Source organism: Pimephales promelas, chromosome 21 (assembly GCF_988280905.1).
Source record: "Pimephales promelas chromosome 21, fPimPro1.hap1.1, whole genome shotgun sequence".
NCBI lineage: Eukaryota > Metazoa > Chordata > Actinopteri > Cypriniformes > Leuciscidae > Pimephales > Pimephales promelas.
This window is the reverse complement of record NC_142789.1, coordinates 19,593,330-19,618,279: the sequence shown is the minus strand read 5'-3', so window position 1 is coordinate 19,618,279 and position 24,950 is coordinate 19,593,330. Positions and strand designations below refer to the sequence as shown.

The window sequence follows — 24,950 nt, the reverse complement described above, 5'->3', positions numbered from 1 at the left end:
GATGATGTTTTAAAAATGTGTAAAGCAGTGTTATTTTTGTATTGAGATACTATTATATTTTTAGTCATATTTTGAAGGAGATATGTTGAATTGCAAAACACTTGCGCTGATATTGAGGTGGGATACGGGTAATGTTAGTTACAGGTTTGGTGGTATGGGTAGGTTTTAATAGTTGGTTAAGGGGTAATGGAAGAGTCAGCAGTGTAATAATAAATGTAATTACAGAAATTATTTACCGCTGTAATTACATGCAGGTAGTTTTTCAATATAAGTACTATGTGTGTATGTATGCAAAGTAATGATTAATTGAAATGATTACACTTTTTATATATTTTATATTTTATTACTTGGGGTGTAATGATTCATCTACTACATCGATGTATCGATTTATATTCAAATGATCCAACTACATCGAACTGTGCTCTGCTAGTCGATCTAAGGTCTGCATATATCGATATAAAATCGTTTTAAAAGTTAATCAATCGATTGTATCGATACTAGGAAATTGAATTTAAGCACGTCAGACTTATGGCTGTTTTTTTTTTTACTTTAGTTTTAATGACACAGGCGTTAAACGTTACCCGATTCAGTCTGCCTATCTGTGACGTTATCAGCAGCAGCGCAAAGACAACATAGCATGGCGAATGACAAGGAGAAGCCGACGAGCGAGAAATGATCAGTGTGTGAGAACACATTGGCTTTTGTAAAGACGGAGATGTTCTAAATGAGTCACACGCTGTTTGTAGGACATGTCTCTATCAGAATCCAGAGTTTCAAGAAGATCAGAGAAACTCAATTTTGACCCAAAAAAAAAAACGATAGGGGTACCCCTGTCGTTTTTTTCGGGGCGTTTATGCCATTATAAATATCTCAATATCTCAGCTCTGGAAGGGTCTAGAGCCTCCATTTTTGCACTCAGGTCCAAGTCTCATGACCCTCTATCAGAATCCAGAGTTTCAAGAAGATCAGAGAAACTCAAAATTTCGATCCAAAAAAAAAACCGACAGGGGTACCCCTGTCTTTTTTTCGGGGCGTTTATGCCATTATAAATATCTCAATATCTCAGCTCTGGAAGGGTCTAGAGCCTCCATTTTTGCACTCAGGTCCAAGTCTCATGACCCTCTATCAGAATCCAGAGTTTCAAGAAGATCAGAGAAACTCAAAATTTCGATCCAAAAAAAAAAACGACAGGGGTACCCCTGTTTTTTTTTCGGGGCGTTTATGCCATTATAAATATCTCAATATCTCAGCTCTGGAAGGGTCTAGAGCCTCCATTTTTGCACTCAGGTCTAAGTCTCATGGCCCTCTATCAGAATCCAGAGTTTCAAGAAGACCAGAGACACTCAAAATTTCGAGCCAAAAAAAAAAAAAAAACGACAGGGGTACCCTTGTCGTTTTTTTCGGGGCGTTTATGCCATTATAAATATCTCAATATCTCAGCTCTGGAAGAGTCTAGAGCCTCAATTTTTGCACTCAGGTCTAAGTCTCATTGCCCTCTATCATAATCCAGAGTTTCAAGAAGATCAGAGAAACTCAAAATTTCGACCCAAAAAAAAAAAAACGACAGGGGTACCCCTGTCGTTTTTTTCGGGGCGTTTATGCCATTATAAATATCTCAATATCTGAGCTCTGGAAGGGTCTAGAGCCTCCATTTTTCCACTCAGGTCCAAGTCTCATGGCCCTCTATCAGAATCCAGAGTTTCAAAAAATAAAATAAGAGAAACTCAAAATTTCGACCCAAAAACAAAAAAAACGAAAGGGGTACCCCTGTCGTTTTTTGGGGGTCATTTATGCCATTATAAATATCTCAATATCTCAGCTCTGGAAGGGTCTAGAGCCTCCATTTTTGCACTCAGGTCTAAGTCTCATGGCCCTCTATCAGAATCCAGAGTTTTGGGAAGATTGGAGAAACTTAATTTTTCGCCCCAAAAAAAAAAAAACGTAAGGGGTACCACTGTCGTTTTTTTTTTCGGGCCGAATTTTTGAGTTTCGATATCTCAGCTCTGGAAGAGGCTAGAGCCTCCATTTTTGCACTCAGGTCTAAGTCTCATGGCCCTCTATCAGAATCCAGAAATTTGGGAAGATTGGAGAAACTTAATTTTTCGCCCAAAAAAAAAACCGTAAGGGGTACCACTGTCGTTTTTTTTTCGGGCCGAATTTTTGAGTTTCGATATCTCAGCTCTGGAAGGGGCTAGAGCCTCCATTTTTGCACTCAGGTCTAAGTCTCATGGCCCTCTATCAGAATCCAGAGTTTTGGGAAGATTGGAGAAACTTAATTTTTCGCCCGAAAAAAAAAAACGTAAGGGGTACCACTGTCGTTTTTTTTTTCGGGACGAATTTTTGAGTTTCGATTTCTCAGCTCTGGAAGGGGCTAGAGCCTCCATTTTTGCACTCAGGTCTAAGTCTCGTGGCCCTCTATCAGAATCCAGACTTTTGGGAAGATTGGAGAAACGTAATTTTTCGCCCCCCCCAAAAAAAACGTAAGGGGTACCACTGTCGGTTTTTTTTCGGGCCGAATTTTTGAGTTTCGATATCTCAGCTCTGGAAGAGGCTAGAGCCTCCATTTTTGCACTCAGGTCTAAGTCTCATGGCCCTCCATCAGAATACAGAGTTTTGGGAAGATTGGAGAAACTTAATTTTTCGCCCAAAAAAAAAAACGTAAGGGGTACCACTGCCGTTTTTTTTTTTCGGGACGAATTTTTGAGTTTCGATATCTCAGCTCTGGAAGGGGCTAGAGCCTCAATTTTTGCACTCAAGTCTAAGTCTCATGGCCCTCTATCAGAATCCAGAGTTTTGGGAAGATTGGAGAAACTTAATTTTTCGCCCAAAAAAAAAAACCGTAAGGGGTACCACTGTCGTTTTTTTTTCGGGCCGAATTTTTGAGTTTCGATATCTCAGCTCTGGAAGGGGCTAGAGCCTCCATTTTTGCACTCAGGTCTAAGTCTCATGGCCCTCTATCAGAATCCAGAGTTTTGGGAAGATTGGAGAAACATAATTTTTCGCCCGAAAAAAAAAAACGTAAGGGGTACCACTGTCGTTTTTTTTTTCGGGACGAATTTTTGAGTTTCGATTTCTCAGCTCTGGAAGGGGCTAGAGCCTCTATTTTTGCACTCAGGTCTAAGTCTCGTGGCCCTCTATCAGAATCCAGAGTTTTGGGAAGATTGGAGAAACGTAATTTTTCGCCCCCCCAAAAAAAACGTAAGGGGTACCACTGTCGTTTTTTTTTTTTCGGGCCGAATTTTTGAGTTTTGATATCTCAGCTCTGTAAGGGGCTAAAGCCTCCATTTTTGCACTCAGGTCTAAGTCTCATGGCCCTCTATCAGAATCCAGAGTTTTGGGAAGATTGGAGAAACTTAATTTTTCGCCCCAAAAAAAAAAAACGTAAGGGGTACCACTGTCGTTTTTTTTTTCGGGACGAATTTTTGAGTTTCGATATCTCAGCTCTGGAAGGGGCTAGAGCCTCCATTTTTGCACTCAGGTCTAAGTCTCATGTCCCTCTATCAGAATCCAGAGTTTTGGGAAGATTGGAGAAACTTAATTTTTCGCCCGAAAAAAAAAACGTAAGGGGTACCACTGTCGTTTTTTTTTTTCGGGCCGAATTTTTGAGTTTCGATATCTCAGCTCTGGAAGGGGCTAGAGCCTCCATTTTTGCACTCAGGTCTAAGTCTCATGGCCCTCTATCAGAATCCAGAGTTTCGGGAAGATTGGAGAAACTGAATTTTTCGCCCAAAAAAAAAAAAAGTAAGGGGTACCACTGTGGTTTTTTTTCGGGCTGAATTTTTGAGTTTCGATATCTCAGCTCTGGAAGGGGCTAGAGCCTCCATTTTTGCACTCAGGTCTAAGTCTCATGTTCCTCTATCAGAATCCAGAGTTTTGGGAAGATTGGAGAAACTTAATTTTTTGCCCAAAAAAAAAAAACGTAAGGGGTACCACTGTCGTTTTTTTTTTCGGGACGAATTTTTGAGTTTTGATATCTCTGCTCTGGAAGGGGCTAGAGCCTCCATTTTTGCACTCAGGTCTAAGTCTCATGTCCCTCTATCAGAATCCAGAGTTTTGGGAAGATTGGAGAAACTTAATTTTTCGCCCAAAAAAAAAAACGTAAGGGGTACCACTGTCGTTTTTTTTTCGGGACGAATTTTTGACTTTCGATATCTCAGCTCTGGAAGGGGCTAGAGCCTCCATTTTTGCACTCAGGTCTAAGTCTCATGGCCCTCTATCAGAATCCAGAGTTTTGGGAAGATTGGAGAAACTTAATTTTTCTCCCAAAAAAAAAAAACGTAAGGGGTACCACTGTAGTTTTTTTTTTCGGGACGAATTTTTGAGTTTCGATATCTCTGCTCTGGAAGGGGCTAAAGCCTCCATTTTTGCACTCAGGTCTAAGTCTCATGGCCCTCTATCAGAATCCAGAGTTTTGGGAAGATTGGAGAAACTTAATTTTTCTCCCCAAAAAAAAAAAACGTAAGGGGTACCACTGTCGTTTTTTTTTCGGGACGAATTTTTGAGTTTCGATATCTCAGCTCTGGAAGGGGCTAGAGCCTCCATTTTTGCACTCAGGTCTAAGTCTCATGGCCCTCTATCAGAATCCAGAGTTTAGGGAAGATTGGAGAAACTTAATTTTTCGCCCAAAAAAAAAAAAACGTAAGGGGTACCACTGTCGTTTTTTTTTCGGGCCGAATTTTTGAGTTTCGATATCTCAGCTCTGGAAGGGGCTAGAGCCTCCATTTTTGCACTCAGGTCTAAGTCTCATGGCCCTCTATCAGAATCCAGAGTTTTGGGAAGATCGGAGAAACTTAATTTTTCGCCCAAAAAAAAAAAACGTAAGGGGTACCACTGTCGTTTTTTTTCGGGACGAATTTTTGAGTTTCGATATCTCTGCTCTGGAGGGGCTATAGCCTCCATTTTTGCACTCAGGTCTAAGTCTCATGGCCCTCAATCAGAATCCATAGTTTTGGGAAGATTGGAGAAACTTAATTTTTCTCCCAAAAAAAAAACGTAAGGGGTACCACTGTCGTTTTTTTTTCGGGACGAATTTTTGAGTTTCGATATCTCAGCTCTGGAAGGGGCTAGAGCCTCCATTTTTGCACTCAGGTCTAAGTCTCATGGCCCTCTATCAGAATCCAGAGTTTTGGGAAGATTGGAGAAACTTAATTTTTCGCCCAAAAAAAAAAACGTAAGGGGTACCACTGTCGTTTTTTTTTCGGGACGAATTTTTGAGTTTCGATATCTCAGGTCTGGACGGGGCTAGAGCCTCCATTTTGGCACTCAGGTCTAAGTCTCATGGCCCTCTATCAGAATCCAGAGTTTAGGGAAGATTGGAGAAACTTAATTTTTCTCCCAAAAAAAAAAAACGTAAGGGGTACCACTGTCGTTTTTTTTTCGGGCCGAATTTTTGAGTTTCGATATCTCAGCTCTGGAAGGGGCTAGAGCCTCCATTTTTGCACTCAGGTCTAAGTCTCATGGCCCTCTATCAGAATCCAGAGTTTTGGGAAGATTGGAGAAACTTAATTTTTCGCCCAAAAAAAAAAACGTAAGGGGTACCACTGTCGTTTTTTTTTCGGGCCGAATTTTTGAGTTTCGATATCTCAGCTCTGGAAGGGGCTAGAGCCTCCATTTTTGCACTCAGGTCTAAGTCTCATGTCCCTCTATCAGAATCCAGAGTTTTGGGAAGATTGGAGAAACTTAATTTTTCGCCCAAAAAAAAAACAACGTAAGGGGTACCACTGTCGTTTTTTTTTCGGGACGAATTTTTGAGTTTCGATATCTCAGCTCTGGAAGGGGCTAGAGCCTCCATTTTTGCACTCAGGTCTAAGTCTCATGGCCCTCTATCAGAATCCAGAGTTTTGGGAAGATTGGAGAAACTTAATTTTTCGCCCAAAAAAAAAAACGTAAGGGGTACCACTGTCGTTTTTTTTTCGGGACGAATTTTTGAGTTTCGATATCTCAGGTCTGGAAGGGGCTAGAGCCTCCATTTTTGCACTCAGGTCTAAGTCTCATGGCCCTCTATCAGAATCCAGAGTTTTGGGAAGATTGGAGAAACTTAATTTTTCTCCCAAAAAAAAAAAAACGTAAGGGGTACCACTGTCGTTTTTTTTTTCGGGACGAATTTTTGAGTTTCGATATCTCAGCTCTGGAAGGGGCTAGAGCCTCCATTTTTGCACTCAGGTCTAAGTCTCATGGCCCTCTATCAGAATCAAGAGTTTTGGGAAGATTGGAGAAACTTAATTTTTCTCCCAAAAAAAAAAACGTAAGGGGTACCACTGTCGTTTTTTTTTCGGGACGAATTTTTGAGTTTCGATATCTCAGCTCTGGAAGGGGCTAGAGCCTCCATTTTTGCACTCAGGTCTAAGTCTCATGGCCCTCTATCAGAATCCAGAGTTTTGGGAAGATTGGAGAAACTTAATTTTTCGCCCAAAAAAAAAAACGTAAGGGGTACCACTGTCGTTTTTTTTTCGGGACGAATTTTTGAGTTTCGATATCTCAGGTCTGGAAGGGGCTAGAGCCTCCATTTTTGCACTCAGGTCTAAGTCTCATGGCCCTCTATCAGAATCCAGAGTTTAGGGAAGATTGGAGAAACTTAATTTTTCGCCCAAAAAAAAAAAAACGTAAGGGGTACCACTGTCGTTTTTTTTCGGGCCGAATTTTTGAGTTTCGATATCTCAGCTCTGGAAGGGGCTAGAGCCTCCATTTTTGCACTCAGGTCTAAGTCTCATGGCCCTCTATCAGAATCCAGAGTTTTGGGAAGATTGGAGAAACTTAATTTTTCGCCCAAAAAAAAAAACGTAAGGGGTACCACTGTCGTTTTTTTTTCGGGACGAATTTTTGAGTTTCGATATCTCTGCTCTGGAAGGGGCTAGAGCCTCCATTTTTGCACTCAGGTCTAAGTCTCATGGCCCTCTATCAGAATCCAGAGTTTTTGGAAGATTGGAGAAACTTAATTTTTCGCCCAAAAAAAAAACGTAAGGGGTACCACTGTCGTTTTTTTTTTCGGGACGAATTTTTGAGTTTCGATATCTCAGCTCTGGAAGGGGCTAGAGCCTCCATTTTTGCACTCAGGTCTAAGTCTCATGGCCCTCTATCAGAATCCAGAGTTTTGGGAAGATTGGAGAAACTTAATTTTTCGCCCAAAAAAAAAACGTAAGGGGTACCACTGTCGTTTTTTTTTCGGGACGAATTTTTGAGTTTCGATATCTCTGCTCTGGAAGGGGCTAGAGCCTCCATTTTTGCACTCAGGTCTAAGTCTCATGGCCCTCTATCAGAATCCAGAGTTTTGGGAAGATTGGAGAAACTTAATTTTTCTCCCAAAAAAAAAAAACGTAAGGGGTACCACTGTCGTTTTTTTTTCGGGACGAATTTTTGAGTTTCGATATCTCAGCTCTGGAAGGGGCTAGAGCCTCCATTTTTGCACTCAGGTCTAAGTCTCATGGCCCTCTATCAGAATCCAGAGTTTTGGGAAGATTGGAGAAACTTAATTTTTCGCCCAAAAAAAAAAAACGTAAGGGGTACCACTGTCGTTTTTTTTTCGGGACGAATTTTTGAGTTTCGATATCTCAGCTCTGGAAGGGGCTAGAGCCTCCATTTTTGCACTCAGGTCTAAGTCTCATGTCCCTCTATCAGAATCCAGAGTTTTGGAAAGATTGGAGAAACTTAATTTTTCGCCCAAAAAAAAAAACGTAAGGGGTACCACTGTCGTTTTTTTTCGGGACGAATTTTTGAGTTTCGATATCTCAGCTCTGGAAGGGGCTAGAGCCTCCATTTTTGCACTCAGGTCTAAGTCTCATGGCCCTCTATCAGAATCCAGAGTTTTGGGAAGATTGGAGAAACTTAATTTTTCTCCCCAAAAAAAAAAACGTAAGGGGTACCACTGTCGTTTTTTTTTCGGGACGAATTTTTGAGTTTCGATATCTCAGCTCTGGAAGGGGCTAGAGCCTCCATTTTTGCACTCAGGTCTAAGTCTCATGGCCCTCTATCAGAATCCAGAGTTTTGGGAAGATTGGAGAAACTTAATTTTTCGCCCAAAAAAAAAACGTAAGGGGTACCACTGTCGTTTTTTTTTTCGGGACGAATTTTTGAGTTTCGATATCTCAGCTCTGGAAGGGGCTAGAGCCTCCATTTTTGCACTCAGGTCTAAGTCCCATGGCCCTCTATCAGAATCCAGAGTTTTGGGAAGATTGGAGAAACGTAATTTTTCGCCCCAAAAAAAAAAACGTAAGGGGTACCACTGTCGTTTTTTTTTTCGGGACGAATTTTTGAGTTTCGATATCTCTGCTCTGGAAGGGGCTAAAGCCTCCATTTTTGCACTCAGGTCTAAGTCTCATGGCCCTCTATCAGAATCCAGAGTTTTGGGAAGATTGGAGAAACTTAATTTTTCTCCCAAAAAAAAAAAAACGTAAGGGGTACCACTGTCGTTTTTTTTTCGGGACGAATTTTTGAGTTTCGATATCTCAGCTCTGGAAGGGGCTAGAGCCTCCATTTTTGCACTCAGGTCTAAGTCTCATGGCCCTCTATCAGAATCCAGAGTTTAGGGAAGATTGGAGAAACTTAATTTTTCGCCCAAAAAAAAAAAACGTAAGGGGTACCACTGTCGTTTTTTTTTCGGGCCGAATTTTTGAGTTTCGATATCTCAGCTCTGGAAGGGGCTAGAGCCTCAATTTTTGCACTCAGGTCTAAGTCTCATGGCCCTCTATCAGAATCCAGAGTTTTGGGAAGATTGGAGAAACTTAATTTTTCGCCCAAAAAAAAAAAACGTAAGGGGTACCACTGTCGTTTTTTTTTCGGGACGAATTTTTGAGTTTCGATATCTCTGCTCTGGAGGGGCTATAGCCTCCATTTTTGCACTCAGGTCTAAGTCTCATGGCCCTCTATCAGAATCCATAGTTTTGGGAAGATTGGAGAAACTTAATTTTTCGCCCAAAAAAAAAAAAACGTAAGGGGTACCACTGTCGTTTTTTTTTCGGGCCGAATTTTTGAGTTTCGATATCTCAGCTCTGGAAGGGGCTAGAGCCTCCATTTTTGCACTCAGGTCTAAGTCTCATGGCCCTCTATCAGAATCCAGAGTTTAGGGAAGATTGGAGAAACTTAATTTTTCGCCCAAAAAAAAAAAACGTAAGGAGTACCACTGTCGTTTTTTTTTCGGGCCGAATTTTTGAGTTTCGATATCTCAGCTCTGGAAGGGGCTAGAGCCTCAATTTTTGCACTCAGGTCTAAGTCTCATGGCCCTCTATCAGAATCCAGAGTTTTGGGAAGATTGGAGAAACTTAATTTTTCGCCCAAAAAAAAAAAACGTAAGGGGTACCACTGTCGTTTTTTTTTCGGGACGAATTTTTGAGTTTCGATATCTCTGCTCTGGAGGGGCTATAGCCTCCATTTTTGCACTCAGGTCTAAGTCTCATGGCCCTCTATCCGAATCCATAGTTTTGGGAAGATTGGAGAAACTTAATTTTTCTCCCAAAAAAAAAAAACGTAAGGGGTACCACTGTCGTTTTTTTTTCGGGACGAATTTTTGAGTTTCGATATCTCAGCTCTGGAAGGGGCTAGAGCCTCCATTTTTGCACTCAGGTCTAAGTCTCATGGCCCTCTATCAGAATCCAGAGTTTTGGGAAGATTGGAGAAACTTAATTTTTCTCCCAAAAAAAAAAAAACGTAAGGGGTACCACTGTCGTTTTTTTTTTCGGGACGAATTTTTGAGTTTCGATATCTCAGCTCTGGAAGGGGCTAGAGCCTCCATTTTTGCACTCAGGTCTAAGTCTCATGGCCCTCTATCAGAATCAAGAGTTTTGGGAAGATTGGAGAAACTTAATTTTTCTCCCAAAAAAAAAAAACGTAAGGGGTACCACTGTCGTTTTTTTTTTCGGGACGAATTTTTGAGTTTCGATATCTCAGCTCTGGAAGGGGCTAGAGCCTCCATTTTTGCACTCAGGTCTAAGTCTCATGGCCCTCTATCAGAATCCAGAGTTTTGGGAAGATTGGAGAAACTTAATTTTTCGCCCAAAAAAAAAAAACGTAAGGGGTACCACTGTCGTTTTTTTTTCGGGACGAATTTTTGAGTTTCGATATCTCAGGTCTGGAAGGGGCTAGAGCCTCCATTTTTGCACTCAGGTCTAAGTCTCATGGCCCTCTATCAGAATCCAGAGTTTTGGGAAGATTGGAGAAACTTAATTTTTCACCCAAAAAAAAAAAAACGTAAGGGGTACCACTGTCGTTTTTTTTTTCGGGCCGAATTTTTGAGTTTCGATATCTCAGCTCTGGAAGGGGCTAGAGCCTCCATTTTTGCACTCAGGTCTAAGTCTCATGGCCCTCTATCAGAATCCAGAGTTTTGGGAAGATTGGAGAAACTTAATTTTTCGCCCAAAAAAAAAAACGTAAGGGGTACCACTGTCGTTTTTTTTTTGGGCCGAATTTTTGAGTTTCGATATCTCAGCTCTGGAAGGGGCTAGAGCCTCCACTTTTGCACTCAGGTCTAAGTCTCATGGCCCTCTATCAGAATCCAGAGTTTTGGGAAGATTGGAGAAACTTAATTTTTCGCCCAAAAAAAAAAAAAAATGTAAGGGGTACCACTGTCGTTTTTTTTTCGGGCCGAATTTTTGAGTTTCGATATATCAGCTCTGGAAGGGGCTAGAGCCTCCATTTTTGCACTCAGGTCTAAGTCTCATGGCCCTCTATCAGAATCCAGAGTTTTGGGAAGATTGGAGAAACTTAATTTTTCACCCAAAAAAAAAAAAACGTAAGGGGTACCACTGTCGTTTTTTTTTTTTCGGGCCGAATTTTTGAGTTTCGATATCTCAGCTCTGGAAGGGGCTAAAGCCTCCATTTTTGCACTCAGGTCTAAGTCTCATGGCCCTCTATCAGAATCCAGAGTTTTGGGAAGATTGGAGAAACTTAATTTTCCGCCCAAAAAAAAAAAAAAACGTAAGGTGTACCACTGTCGTTTTTTTTTTTGGGCCGAATTTTTGAGTTTCGATATCTCAGCTCTGGAAGGGAATAGAGACTCCATTTTTGCACTCAGGTCTAAGTCTCATGGCCCTCTATAAGAATCCAGAGTTTTGGGAAGATTGGAGAAACTTAATTTTTCGCCCAAAAAAAAAAAACGTAAGGGGTACCAGTGTCGTTTTTTTTCGGGCCGAATTTTTGAGTTTCGATATCTCAGCTCTGGAAGGGGCTAGAGCCTCCATTTTTGCACTCAGGTCTAAGTCTCATGGCCCTCTATCAGAATCCAGAGTTTTGGGAAGATTGGAGAAACTTAATTTTTCACCCAAAAAAAAAAAAACGTAAGGGGTACCACTGTCGTTTTTTTTTTCGGGACGAATTTTTGAGTTTCGCTATCTCAGCTCTGGAAGGGGCTAGAGCCTCCATTTTTGCACACAGGTCTAAGTCTCATGGCCCTCTATCAGAATCCAGAGTTTTGGGAAGATTGGAGAAACTTAATTTTTCACCCAAAAAAAAAAAACGTAAGGGGTACCACTGTCGTTTTTTTTTCGGGCCGAATTTTTGAGTTTCGATATCTCAGCTCTGGAAGGGGCTAGAGCCTCCATTTTTGCACTCAGGTCTAAGTCTCATGGCCCTCTATCAGAATCCAGAGTTTTGGGAAGATTGGAGAAACTTAATTTTTCGCCCAAAAAAAAAAAACGTAAGGGGTACCACTGTCGTTTTTTTTTCGGGCCGAATTTTTGAGTCTCGATATCTCAGCTCTGGAAGGGGCTAGAGCCTCCATTTTTGCACTCAGGTCTAAGTCTCATGGCCCTCTATCAGAATCCAGAGTTTTGGGAAGATTGGAGAAACTTAATTTTTCACCCAAAAAAAAAAACGTAAGGGGTACCACTGTCGTTTTTTTTTTTTCGGCCGAATTTTTGAGTCTCGATATATCAGCTCTGGAAGGGGCAAGAGCCTCCATTTTTGCACTCAGGTCTAAGTCTCATGGCCCTCTATCAGAATCCAGAGTTTTGGGAAGATTAGAGAAACTTAATTTTTCACCCAAAAAAAAAACGTAAGGGGTACCACTGTCGTTTTTTTTTCGGGCCGAATTTTTGAGTTTCGATATCTCAGCTCTGGAAGGGGCTAGAGCCTCCATTTTTGCACTCAGGTCTAAGTCTCATGGCCCTCTATCAGAATCCAGAGTTTTGGGAAGATTGGAGAAACTTAATTTTTCGCCCAAAAAAAAAAAAAACGTAAGGGGTACCACTGTCGTTTTTTTTTCGGGCCGAATTTTTGAGTTTCGATATCTCAGCTCTGGAAGGGGCTAGAGCCTCCATTTTTGCACTCAGGTCTAAGTCTCATGGCCCTCTATCAGAATCCAGAGTTTTGGGAAGATTGGAGAAACTTAATTTTTCGCCCAAAAAAAAAACGTAAGGGGTACCACTGTCGTTTTTTTTTCGGGACGAATTTTTGAGTTTCGATATCTCTGATCTGGAAGGGGCTAGAGCCTCCATTTTTGCACTCAGCTCTAAGTCTCATGGCCCTCTATCAGAATCCAGAGTTTTGGGAAGATTGGAGAATCTTAATTTTTCTCCCAAAAAAAAAAAAAAAACGTGAGGGGTACCACTGTCTTTTTTTTTTCGGGACGAATTTTTGAGTTTCGATATCTCAGCTCTGGAAGGGGCTAGAGCCTCCATTTTTGCACTCAGGTCTAAGTCTCATGGCCCTCTATCAGAATCCAGAGTTTTGGGAAGATTGGAGAAACTTAATTTTTCGCCCAAAAAAAAAAAACGTAAGGGGTACCACTGTCGTTTTTTTTTCGGGCCGAATTTTTGAGTTTTGATATCTCAGCTCTGGAAGGGGCTAGAGCCTCCATTTTTGCACTCAGGTCTAAGTCTCATGTCCCTCTATCAGAATCCAGAGTTTTGGGAAGATTGGAGAAACTTAATTTTTCGCCCAAAAAAAAACAACGTAAGGGGTACCACTGTCGTTTTTTTTTCGGGACGAATTTTTGAGTTTCGATATCTCAGCTCTGGAAGGGGCTAGAGCCTCCATTTTTGCACTCAGGTCTAAGTCTCATGGCCCTCTATCAGAATCCAGAGTTTTGGGAAGATTGGAGAAACTTAATTTTTCGCCCAAAAAAAAAAACGTAAGGGGTACCACTGTCGTTTTTTTTTCGGGACGAATTTTTGAGTTTCGATATCTCAGGTCTGGAAGGGGCTAGAGCCTCCATTTTTGCACTCAGGTCTAAGTCTCATGGCCCTCTATCAGAATCCAGAGTTTTGGGAAGATTGGAGAAACTTAATTTTTCTCCCAAAAAAAAAAAACGTAAGGGGTACCACTGTCGTTTTTTTTTTCGGGACGAATTTTTGAGTTTCGATATCTCAGCTCTGGAAGGGGCTAGAGCCTCCATTTTTGCACTCAGGTCTAAGTCTCATGGCCCTCTATCAGAATCAAGAGTTTTGGGAAGATTGGAGAAACTTAATTTTTCTCCCAAAAAAAAAAAAACGTAAGGGGTACCACTGTCGTTTTTTTTTCGGGACGAATTTTTGAGTTTCGATATCTCAGCTCTGGAAGGGGCTAGAGCCTCCATTTTTGCACTCAGGTCTAAGTCTCATGGCCCTCTATCAGAATCCAGAGTTTTGGGAAGATTGGAGAAACTTAATTTTTCACCCAAAAAAAAAAAACGTAAGGGGTACCACTGTCGTTTTTTTTTCGGGCCGAATTTTTGAGTTTCGATATCTCAGCTCTGGAAGGGGCTAGAGCCTCCATTTTTGCACTCAGGTCTAAGTCTCATGGCCCTCTATCAGAATCCAGAGTTTTGGGAAGATTGGAGAAACTTAATTTTTCGCCCAAAAAAAAAAAACGTAAGGGGTACCACTGTCGTTTTTTTTTCGGGCCGAATTTTTGAGTTTCGATATCTCAGCTCTGGAAGGGGCTAGAGCCTCCATTTTTGCACTCAGGTCTAAGTCTCATGGCCCTCTATCAGAATCCAGAGTTTTGGGAAGATTGGAGAAACTTAATTTTTCGCCCAAAAAAAAAAAACGTAAGGGGTACCACTGTCGTTTTTTTTCCGGGCCGAATTTTTGAGTTTCGATATCTCAGCTCTGGAAGGGGCTAGAGCCTCCATTTTTGCACTCAGGTCTAAGTCTCATGGCCCTCTATCAGAATCCAGAGTTTTGGGAAGATTGGAGAAACTTAATTTTTCACCCAAAAAAAAAAAACGTAAGGGGTACCACTGTCGTTTTTTTTTCGGGCCGAATTTTTGAGTTTCGATATCTCAGCTCTGGAAGGGGCTAGAGCCTCCATTTTTGCACTCAGGTCTAAGTCTCATGGCCCTCTATCAGAATCCAGAGTTTTGGGAAGATTGGAGAAACTTAATTTTTCGCCCAAAAAAAAAAAAACGTAAGGGGTACCACTGTCGTTTTTTTTTCGGCCCGAATTTTTGAGTTTCGATATCTCAGCTCTGGAAGGGGCTAGAGCCTCCATTTTTGCACTCAGGTCTAAGTCTCATGGCCCTCTATCAGAATCCAGAGTTTTGGGAAGATTAGAGAAACTTAATTTTTCACCCAAAAAAAAAACGTAAGGGGTACCACTGTCGTTTTTTTTTCGGGCCGAATTTTTGAGTTTCGATATCTCAGCTCTGGAAGGGGCTAGAGACTCCATTTTTGCACTCAGGTCTAAGTCTCATGGCCCTCTATCAGAATCCAGAGTTTTGGGAAGATTGGAGAAACTTAATTTTTCGCCCAAAAAAAAAAAACGTAAGGGGTACCACTGTCGTTTTTTTTTCGGGCCGAATTTTTGAGTTTCGATATCTCAGCTCTGGAAGGGGCTAGAGCCTCCATTTTTGCACTCAGGTCTAAGTCTCATGGCCCTCTATCAGAATCCAGAGTTTTGGGAAGATTGGAGAAACTTAATTTTTCACCCAAAAAAAAAAAAAACGTAAGGGGTACCACTGTCGTTTTTTTTTTTTTTCGGGACGAATATTTGAGTTTCGCTATCTCAGCTCTGGAAGGGGCTAGAGGCTCCATTTTTGCACTCAGGTCTAAGTCTCATGGCCCTCTATCAGAATCCAGAGTTTTGGGAAGATTGGAGAAACTTAATTTTTCGCCCAAAAAAAAAAACGTAAGGGGTACCACTGTCGTTTTTTTTTCGGGCCGAATTTTTGAGTTTCGATATCTCAGCTCTGGAAGGGGCTAGAGCCTCCATTTTTGCACTCAGGTCTAAGTCTCATGGCCCTCTATCAGAATCCAGAGTTTTGGGAAGATTGGAGAAACTTAATTTTTCACCCCAAAAAAAAAACGTAAGGGGTACCACTGTCGTTTTTTTTTTCGGGACGAATTTTTGAGTTTCGCTATCTCAGCTCTGGAAGGGGCTAGAGCCTCCATTTTTGCACTCAGGTCTAAGTCTCATGGCCCTCTATCAGAATCCAGAGTTTTGGGAAGATTGGAGAAACTTAATTTTTCACCCAAAAAAAAAAAAACGTAAGGGGTACCACTGTCGTTTTTTTTTTTCGGGCCGAATTTTTGAGTTTCGATATCTCAGCTCTGGAAGGGGCTAGAGCCTCCATTTTTGCACTCAGGTCTAAGTCTCATGGCCCTCTATCAGAATCCAGAGTTTTGGGAAGATTGGAGAAACTTAATTTTCCGCCCAAAAAAAAAAAAAACGTAAGGGGTACTACCACTGTCGTTTTTTTTTTGGGCCGAATTTTTGAGTTTCGATATCTCAGCTCTGGAAGGGAATAGAGACTCCATTTTTGCACTCAGGTCTAAGTCTCATGGCCCTCTATCAGAATCCAGAGTTTTGGGAAGATTGGAGAAACTTAATTTTTCACCCAAAAAAAAAAAAACGTAAGGGGTACCACTGTCGTTTTTTTTTCGGGCCGAATTTTTGAGTTTCGATATCTCAGCTCTGGAAGGGGCTAGAGCCTCCATTTTTGCACTCAGGTCTAAGTCTCATGGCCCTCTCTCAGAATCCAGAGTTTTGGGAAGATTGGAGAAACTTAATTTTTCGCCCCAAAAAAAAAACGTAAGGAGTACCACTGTCGTTTTTTTTTCGGGCCGAATTTTTGAGTTTCGATATCTCAGCTCTGGAAGGGGCTAGAGCCTCCACTTTTGCACTCAGGTCTAAGTCTCATGGCCCTCTATCAGAATCCAGAGTTTTGGGAAGATTGGAGAAACTTAATTTTTCGCCCAAAAAAAAAAAACGTAAGGGGTACCACTGTCGTTTTTTTTTCAGGCCGAATTTTTGAGTTTCGATATCTCAGCTCTGGAAGGGGCTAGAGCCTCCATTTTTGCACTCAGGTCTAAGTCTCATGGCCCTCTATCAGAATCCAGAGTTTTGGGAAGATTGGAGAAACTTAATTTTTCGCCCAAAAAAAAAAAACGTAAGGGGTACCACTGTCGTTTTTTTTTCGGGCCGAATTTTTGAGTCTCGATATCTCAGCTCTGGAAGGGGCTAGAGCCTCCATTTTTGCACTCAGGTCTAAGTCTCATGGCCCTCTATCAGAATCCAGAGTTTAGGGAAGATTGGAGAAACTTAATTTTTCGCCCAAAAAAAAAAAAAACGTAAGGGGTACCACTGTCGTTTTTTTTTTCGGGCCGAATTTTTGAGTTTCGATATCTCAGCTCTGGAAGGGGCTAGAGCATGGGTCACCAAACTAAGGCCCGCGGGCCGAATCAGGCCCGCCACACCCCTTTGACTGGCCCCCCAACCCCTCTGCCCCCCACTACTTGAACCGGCAATCCCCAAAAGTCGTCATGGCCTATTTTTTTAAATTGCTTTTTGGAAAATAATAACATGACTGCATTTGGTATTTTGTTGTTTATTGAGCATGCTCACCTGGATAGACATAAGAGCTGACTAGTTCTATTACTTATTTTGTTGTTATAATTTCAATGTTTATTTATTTATTTTATAGGCCTATTTATTTGACCTTTATTAAGTGCTGTACACAATTATTATAAATAGTAACAGGCCTACCTATAATTTATAATTTTTCATTCATCCTTACCAGTGCCACTCACCTCAACTAGGCAGATGTTTCTTACCTTGACAGGTTTGATGTTATTTGTATTCGAAAATAAATAAATGGAAAATCTGTGGTATTTCAAATTAAAACAAAGTGTGAAGACTCGATTACTACTTTTGCAAACAACTATTAATGATAAACAAATATGGCTGTGCCAGGCTAGTAATCTCTACTATGAGGCCTGCTGGTGGTCAGTTTGGTCTTGGTCACACAATTCTATTTTATATAGCCCCGGCCCCCCATCACAGTCAGGAACGATAATGTGGCCCCCAGAGAAAAAAGTTTGGTGACCCCTGGGCTAGAGCCTCCATTTTTGCACTCAGGTCTAAGTCTCATGGCCCTCTATCAGAATCCAGAGTTTTGGGAAGATTGGAGAAACTTAATTTTTCGCCCAAAAAAAAAAACGTAAGGGGTACCACTGTCGTTTTTTTTTTCGGGACGAATTTTTGAGTTTCGATATCTCTGATCTGGAAGGGGCTAGAGCCTCCATTTTTGCACTCAGGTCTAAGTCTCATGGCCCTCTATCAGAATCCAGAGTTTTGGGAAGATTGGAGAATCTTAATTTTTCTCCCAAAAAAAAAAAAACGTAAGGGGTACCACTGTCGTTTTTTTTTCGGGACGAATTTTTGAGTTTCGATATCTCAGCTCTGGAAGGGGCTAGAGCCTCCATTTTTGCACTCAGGTCTAAGTCTCATGTCCCTCTATCAGAATCCAGAGTTTTGGGAAGATTGGAGAAACTTAATTTTTCGCCCAAAAAAAAAAAACGTAAGGGGTACCACTGTCGTTTTTTTTTCGGGACGAATTTTTGAGTTTCGATATCTCAGCTCTGGAAGGGGCTAGAGCCTCCATTTTTGCACTCAGGTCTAAGTCTCATGGCCCTCTATCAGAATCCAGAGTTTTGGGAAGATTAGAGAAACTTAATTTTTCGCCCAAAAAAAAAACGTAAGGGGTACCACTGTCGTTTTTTTTTCGGGACGAATTTTTGAGTTTCGATATCTCAGGTCTGGAAGGGGCTAGAGCCTCCATTTTTGCACTCAGGTCTAAGTCTCATGGCCCTCTATCAGAATCCAGAGTTTTGGGAAGATTGGAGAAACTTAATTTTTCTCCCAAAAAAAAAAAACGTAAGGGGTACCACTGTCGTTTTTTTTTTCGGGACGAATTTTTGAGTTTCGATATCTAAGCTCTGGAAGGGGCTAGAGCCTCCATTTTTGCACTCAGGTCTAAGTCTCATGGCCCTCTATCAGAATCCAGAGTTTTGGGAAGATTGGAGAATCTTAATTTTTCTCCCAAAAAAAAAAAAACGTAAGGGGTACCACTGTCGTTTTTTTTTCGGGACGAATTTTTGAGTTTCGATATCTCAGCTCTGGAAGGGGCTAGAGCCTCCATTTTTGCACTCAGGTCTAAGTCTCATGTCCCTCTATCAGAATCCAGAGTTTTGGGAAGATTGGAGAAACTTAATTTTTCGCCCAAAAAAAAAAACGTAAGGGGTACCACTGTCGTTTTTTTTTCGGGACGAATTTTTGAGTTTCGATATCTCAGCTCTGGAAGGGGCTAGAGCCTCCATTTTTGCACTCAGGTCTAAGTCTCATGGCCCTCTATCAGAATCCAGAGTTTTGGGAAGATTAGAGAAACTTAATTTTTCGCCCAAAAAAAAAACGTAAGGGGTACCACTGTCGTTTTTTTTTTCGGGACGAATTTTTGAGTTTCGATATCTCAGGTCTGGAAGGGGCTAGAGCCTCCATTTTTGCACTCAGGTCTAAGTCTCATGGCCCTCTATCAGAATCCAGAGTTTTGGGAAGATTGGAGAAACTTAATTTTTCTCCCAAAAAAAAAAAAACGTAAGGGGTACCACTGTCGTTTTTTTTTTCGGGACGAATTTTTGAGTTTCGATATCTAAGCTCTGGAAGGGGCTAGAGCCTCCATTTTTGCACTCAGGTCTAAGTCTCATGGCCCTCTATCAGAATCAAGAGTTTTGGGAAGATTGGAGAAACTTAATTTTTCTCCCAAAAAAAAAAAAAACGTAAGGGGTACCACTGTCGTTTTTTTTTCGGGACGAATTTTTGAGTTTCGATATCTCAGCTCTGGAAGGGGCTAGAGCCTCCATTTTTGCACTCAGGTCTAAGTCTCATGGCCCTCTATCAGAATCCAGAGTTTTGGGAAGATTGGAGAAACTTAATTTTTCGCCCAAAAAAAAAAACGTAAGGGGTACCACTGTCGTTTTTTTTTCGGGACGAATTTTTGAGTTTCGATATCTCAGGTCTGGAAGGGGCTAGAGCCTCCATTTTTGCACTCAGGTCTAAGTCTCATGGCCCTCTATCAGAATCCAGAGTTTTGGGAAGATTGGAGAAACTTAATTTTTCACCCAAAAAAAAAAAACGTAAGGGGTACCACTGTCGTTTTTTTTTTCGGGCCGAATTTTTGAGTTTCGATATCTCAGCTCTGGAAGGGGTTAGAGCCTCCATTTTTGCACTCAGGTCTAAGTCTCATGGCCCTCTATCAGAATCCAGAGTTTTGGGAAGATTGGAGAAACTTAATTTTTCGCCCAAAAAAAAAAACGTAAGGGGTACCACTGTCGTTTTTTTTTTGGGGCGAATTTTTGAGTTTCGATATCTCAGCTCTGGAAGGGGCTAGAGCCTCCACTTTTGCACTCAGGTCTAAGTCTCATGGCCCTCTATCAGAATCCAGAGTTTTGGGAAGATTGGAGAAACTTAATTTTTCGCCCAAAAAAAAAAAAACGTAAGGGGTACCACTGTCGTTTTTTTTTCGGGCCGAATTTTTGAGTTTCGATATCTCAGCTCTGGAAGGGGCTAGAGCCTCCATTTTTGCACTCAGGTCTAAGTCTCATGGCCCTCTATCAGAATCCAGAGTTTTGGGAAGATTGGAGAAACTTAATTTTTCACCCAAAAAAAAAAAAACGTAAGGGGTACCACTGTCGTTTTTTTTTTTCGGGCCGAATTTTTGAGTTTCGATATCTCAGCTCTGGAAGGGGCTAGAGCCTCCATTTTTGCACTCAGGTCTAAGTCTCATGGCCCTCTATCAGAATCCAGAGTTTTGGGAAGATTGGAGAAACTTAATTTTCCGCCCAAAAAAAACAAAAAACGTAAGGGGTACCACTGTCGGTTTTTTTTTGGGACGAATTTTTGAGTTTCGATATCTCAGCTCTGGAAGGGAATAGAGACTCCATTTTTGCACTCAGGTCTAAGTCTCATGGCCCTCTATAAGAATCCAGAGTTTTGGGAAGATTGGAGAAACTTAATTTTTCGCCCAAAAAAAAAAAACGTAAGGGGTACCAGTGTCGTTTTTTTTTCGGGCCGAATTTTTGAGTTTCGATATCTCAGCTCTGGAAGGGGCTAGAGCCTCCATTTTTGCACTCAGGTCTAAGTCTCATGGCCCTCTATCAGAATCCAGAGTTTTGGGAAGATTGGAGAAACTTAATTTTTCGCCCAAAAAAAAAAAACGTAAGGGGTACCACTGTCGTTTTTTTTTCGGGCCGAATTTTTGAGTCTCGATATCTCAGCTCTGGAAGGGGCTAGAGCCTCCATTTTTGCACTCAGGTCTAAGTCTCATGGCCCTCTATCAGAATCCAGAGTTTTGGGAAGATTGGAGAAACTTAATTTTTCACCCAAAAAAAAAAAACGTAAGGGGTACCACTGTCGTTTTTTTTTTTCGGGCCGAATTTTTGAGTCTCGATATATCAGCTCTGGAAGGGGCTAGAGCCTCCATTTTTGCACTCAGGTCTAAGTCTCATGGCCCTCTATCAGAATCCAGAGTTTTGGGAAGATTAGAGAAACTTAATTTTTCACCCCCAAAAAAAAAACGTAAGGGGTACCACTGTCGTTTTTTTTTCGGGCCGAATTTTTGAGTTTCTATATCTAAGCTCTGGAAGGGGCTAGAGCCTCCATTTTTGCACTCAGGTCTAAGTCTCATGGCCCTCTATCAGAATCTAGAGTTTTGGGAAGATTGGAGAAACTTAATTTTTCGCCCAAAAAAAAAAACGTAAGGGGTACCACTGTCGTTTTTTTTTCGGGCCGAATTTTTGAGTTTCGATATCTCAGCTCTGGAAGGGGCTAGAGCCTCCATTTTTGCACTCAGGTCTAAGTCTCATGGCCCTCTATCAGAATCCAGAGTTTTGGGAAGATTGGAGAAACTTAATTTTTCACCCAAAAAAAAAAAAACGTAAGGGGTACCACTGTCGTTTTTTTTTCGGGCCGAATTTTTGAGTTTCGATATCTCAGCTCTGGAAGGGGCTAGAGCCTCCATTTTTGCACTCAGGTCTAAGTCTCATGGCCCTCTATCAGAATCCAGAGTTTTGGGAAGATTGGAGAAACTTAATTTTTCACCCAAAAAAAAAAAACGTAAGGGGTACCACTGTCGTTTTTTTTTCGGGCCAAATTTTTGAGTTTCGATATCTCAGCTCTGGAAGGGGCTAGAGCCTCCACTTTTGCACTCAGGTCTAAGTCTCATGGCCCTCTATCAGAATCCAGAGTTTTGGGAAGATTGGAGAAACTTAATTTTTCGCCCAAAAAAAAAAAACGTAAGGGGTACCACTGTCATTTTTTTTCGGGCCGAATTTTTGAGTTTCGAAATCTCAGCTCTGGAAGGGGCTAGAGCCTCCATTTTTGCACTCAGGTCTAAGTCTCATGGCCCTCTATCAGAATCCAGAGTTTTGGGAAGATTGGAGAAACTTAATTTTTCGCCCAAAAAAAAAAAAAACGTAAGGGGTACCACTGTCGTTTTTTTTTCGGGACGAATTTTTGAGTCTCGATATCTCAGCTCTGGAAGGGGCTAGAGCCTCCATTTTTGCACTCAGGTCTAAGTCTCATGGCCCTCTATCAGAATTCAGAGTTTTGGGAAGATTGGAGAAACTTAATTTTTCACCCAAAAAAAAAAAACGTAAGGGGTACCACTGTCGTTTTTTTTTCGGGCCGAATTTTTGAGTTTCGATATCTCAGCTCTGGAAGGGGCTAGAGCCTCCATTTTTGCACTCAGGTCTAAGTCTCATGGCCCTCTATCAGAATCCAGAGTTTTGGGAAGATTGGAGAAACTTAATTTTTCGCCCAAAAAAAAAAACGTAAGGGGTACCACTGTCGTTTTTTTTTCGGGCCAAATTTTTGAGTTTCGATATCTCAGCTCTGGAAGGGGCTAGAGCCTCCACTTTTGCACTCAGGTCTAAGTCTCATGGCCCTCTATCAGAATCCAGAGTTTTGGGAAGATTGGAGAAACTTAATTTTTCGCCCAAAAAAAAAAAACGTAAGGGGTACCACTGTCGTTTTTTTTTCGGGACGAATTTTTGAGTCTCGATATCTCAGCTCTGGAAGGGGCTAGAGCCTCCATTTTTGCACTCAGGTCTAAGTCTCATGGCCCTCTATCAGAATTCAGAGTTTTGGGAAGATTGGAGAAACTTAATTTTTCACCCAAAAAAAAAAACGTAAGGGGTACCACTGTCGTTTTTTTTTTTCGGGCCGAATTTTTGAGTCTCGATATATCAGCTCTGGAAGGGGCTAGAGCCTCCATTTTTGCACTCAGGTCTAAGTCTCATGGCCCTCTATCAGAATCCAGAGTTTTGGGAAGATTAGAGAAACTTAATTTTTCACCCAAAAAAAAAAACGTAAGGGGTACCACTGTCGTTTTTTTTTCGGGCCGAATTTTTGAGTTTCGATATCTCAGCTCTGGAAGGGGCTAGAGCCTCCATTTTTGCACTCAGGTCTAAGTCTCATGGCCCTCTATCAGAATCCAGAGTTTTGGGAAGATTGGAGAAACTTAATTTTTCGCCCAAAAAAAAAAAACATAAGGGGTACCACTGTCGTTTTTTTTTCGGGCCGAATTTTTGAGTTTCGATATCTCAGCTCTGGAAGGGGCTAGAGCCTCCATTTTTGCACTCAGGTCTAAGTCTCATGGCCCTCTATCAGAATCCAGAGTTTTGGGAAGATTAGAGAAACTTAATTTTTCACCCCAAAAAAAAACCGTAAGGGGTACCACTGTCGTTTTTTTTTCGGGCCGAATTTTTGAGTTTCGATATCTCAGCTCTGGAAGGGGCTAGAGCCTCCATTTTTGCACTCAGGTCTAAGTCTCATGGCCCTCTATCAGAATCCAGAGTTTTGGGAAGATTGGAGAAACTTAATTTTTCGCCCAAAAAAAAAAAACGTAAGGGGTACCACTGTCGTTTTTTTTTCGGGCCGAATTTTTGAGTTTCGATATCTCAGCTCTGGAAGGGGCTAGAGCCTCCATTTTTGCACTCAGGTCTAAGTCTCATGGCCCTCTATCAGAATCCAGAGTTTTGGGAAGATTGGAGAAACTTAATTTTTCACCCAAAAAAAAAAAACGTAAGGGGTACCACTGTCGTTTTTTTTTCGGGCCGAATTTTTGAGTTTCGATATCTCAGCTCTGGAAGGGGCTAGAGCCTCCACTTTTGCACTCAGGTCTAAGTCTCATGGCCCTCTATCAGAATCCAGAGTTTTGGGAAGATTGGAGAAACTTAATTTTTCGCCCAAAAAAAAAAAACGTAAGGGGTACCACTGTCGTTTTTTTTTCGGGCCGAATTTTTGAGTTTCGAAATCTCAGCTCTGGAAGGGGCTAGAGCCTCCATTTTTGCACTCAGGTCTAAGTCTCATGGCCCTCTATCAGAATCCAGAGTTTTGGGAAGATTGGAGAAACTTAATTTTTCGCCCAAAAAAAAAAAACGTAAGGGGTACCACTGTCGTTTTTTTTTCGGGCCGAATTTTTGAGTCTCGATATATCAGCTCTGGAAGGGGCTAGAGCCTCCATTTTTGCACTCAGGTCTAAGTCTCATGGCCCTCTATCAGAATCCAGAGTTTTGGGAAGATTGGAGAAACTTAATTTTTCGCCCAAAAAAAAAAAAACGTAAGGGGTACCACTGTCGTTTTTTTTTCGGGCCGAATTTTTGAGTTTCGATATCTCAGCTCTGGAAGGGGCTAGAGCCTCCATTTTTGCACTCAGGTCTAAGTCTCATGGCCCTCTATCAGAATCCAGAGTTTTGGGAAGATTAGAGAAACTTAATTTTTCACCCAAAAAAAAAAACGTAAGGGGTACCACTGTCGTTTTTTTTTTGGGCCGAATTTTTGAGTTTCGATATCTCAGCTCTGGAAGGGGCTAGAGCCTCCATTTTTGCACTCAGGTCTAAGTCTCATGGCCCTCTATCAGAATCCAGAGTTTTGGGAAGATTGGAGAAACTTAATTTTTCGCCCAAAAAAAAAAAACGTAAGGGGTACCACTGTCGTTTTTTTTTCGGGCCGAATTTTTGAGTTTCGATATCTCAGCTCTGGAAGGGGCTAGAGCCTCCATTTTTGCACTCAGGTCTAAGTCTCATGGCCCTCTATCAGAATCCAGAGTTTTGGGAAGATTGGAGAAACTTAATTTTTCGCCCAAAAAAAAAACCGTAAGGGGTACCACTGTCGTTTTTTTTTCGGGCCGAATTTTTGAGTTTCGATATCTCAGCTCTGGAAGGGGCTAGAGCCTCCATTTTTGCACTCAGGTCTAAGTCTCATGGCCCTCTATCAGAATCCAGAGTTTTGGGAAGATTGGAGAAACTTAATTTTTCGCCCAAAAAAAAAAAAACGTAAGGGGTACCACTGTCGTTTTTTTTTCGGGCCGAATTTTTGAGTTTCGATATCTCAGCTCTGGAAGGGGCTAGAGCCTCCATTTTTGCACTCAGGTCTAAGTCTCATGGCCCTCTATCAGAATCCAGAGTTTTGGGAAGATTGGAGAAACTTAATTTTTCACCCAAAAAAAAAAAAAAACGTAAGGGGTACCACTGTCGTTTTTTTTTTTCGGGACGAATTTTTGAGTTTCGCTATCTCAGCTCTGGAAGGGGCTAGAGCCTCCATTTTTGCACTCAGGCCTAAGTCTCATGGCCCTCTATCAGAATCCAGAGTTTTGGGAAGATTGGAGAAACTTAATTTTTCGCCCAAAAAAAAAAACGTAAGGGGTACCACTGTCGTTTTTTTTTCGGGCCGAATTTTTGAGTTTCGATATCTCAGCTCTGGAAGGGGCT

General features: G+C 41.4%; 1 protein-coding gene across 2 annotated transcripts in view; it reads left to right on the top strand.

The window, feature by feature from the left end:
• The window catches only part of dvl1b (dishevelled segment polarity protein 1b), a 52,572-nt gene that overhangs the window by 16,479 nt on the left and 11,143 nt on the right, over positions 1-24,950 (top strand). The gene's annotated exons all lie outside the window — the stretch shown is intronic.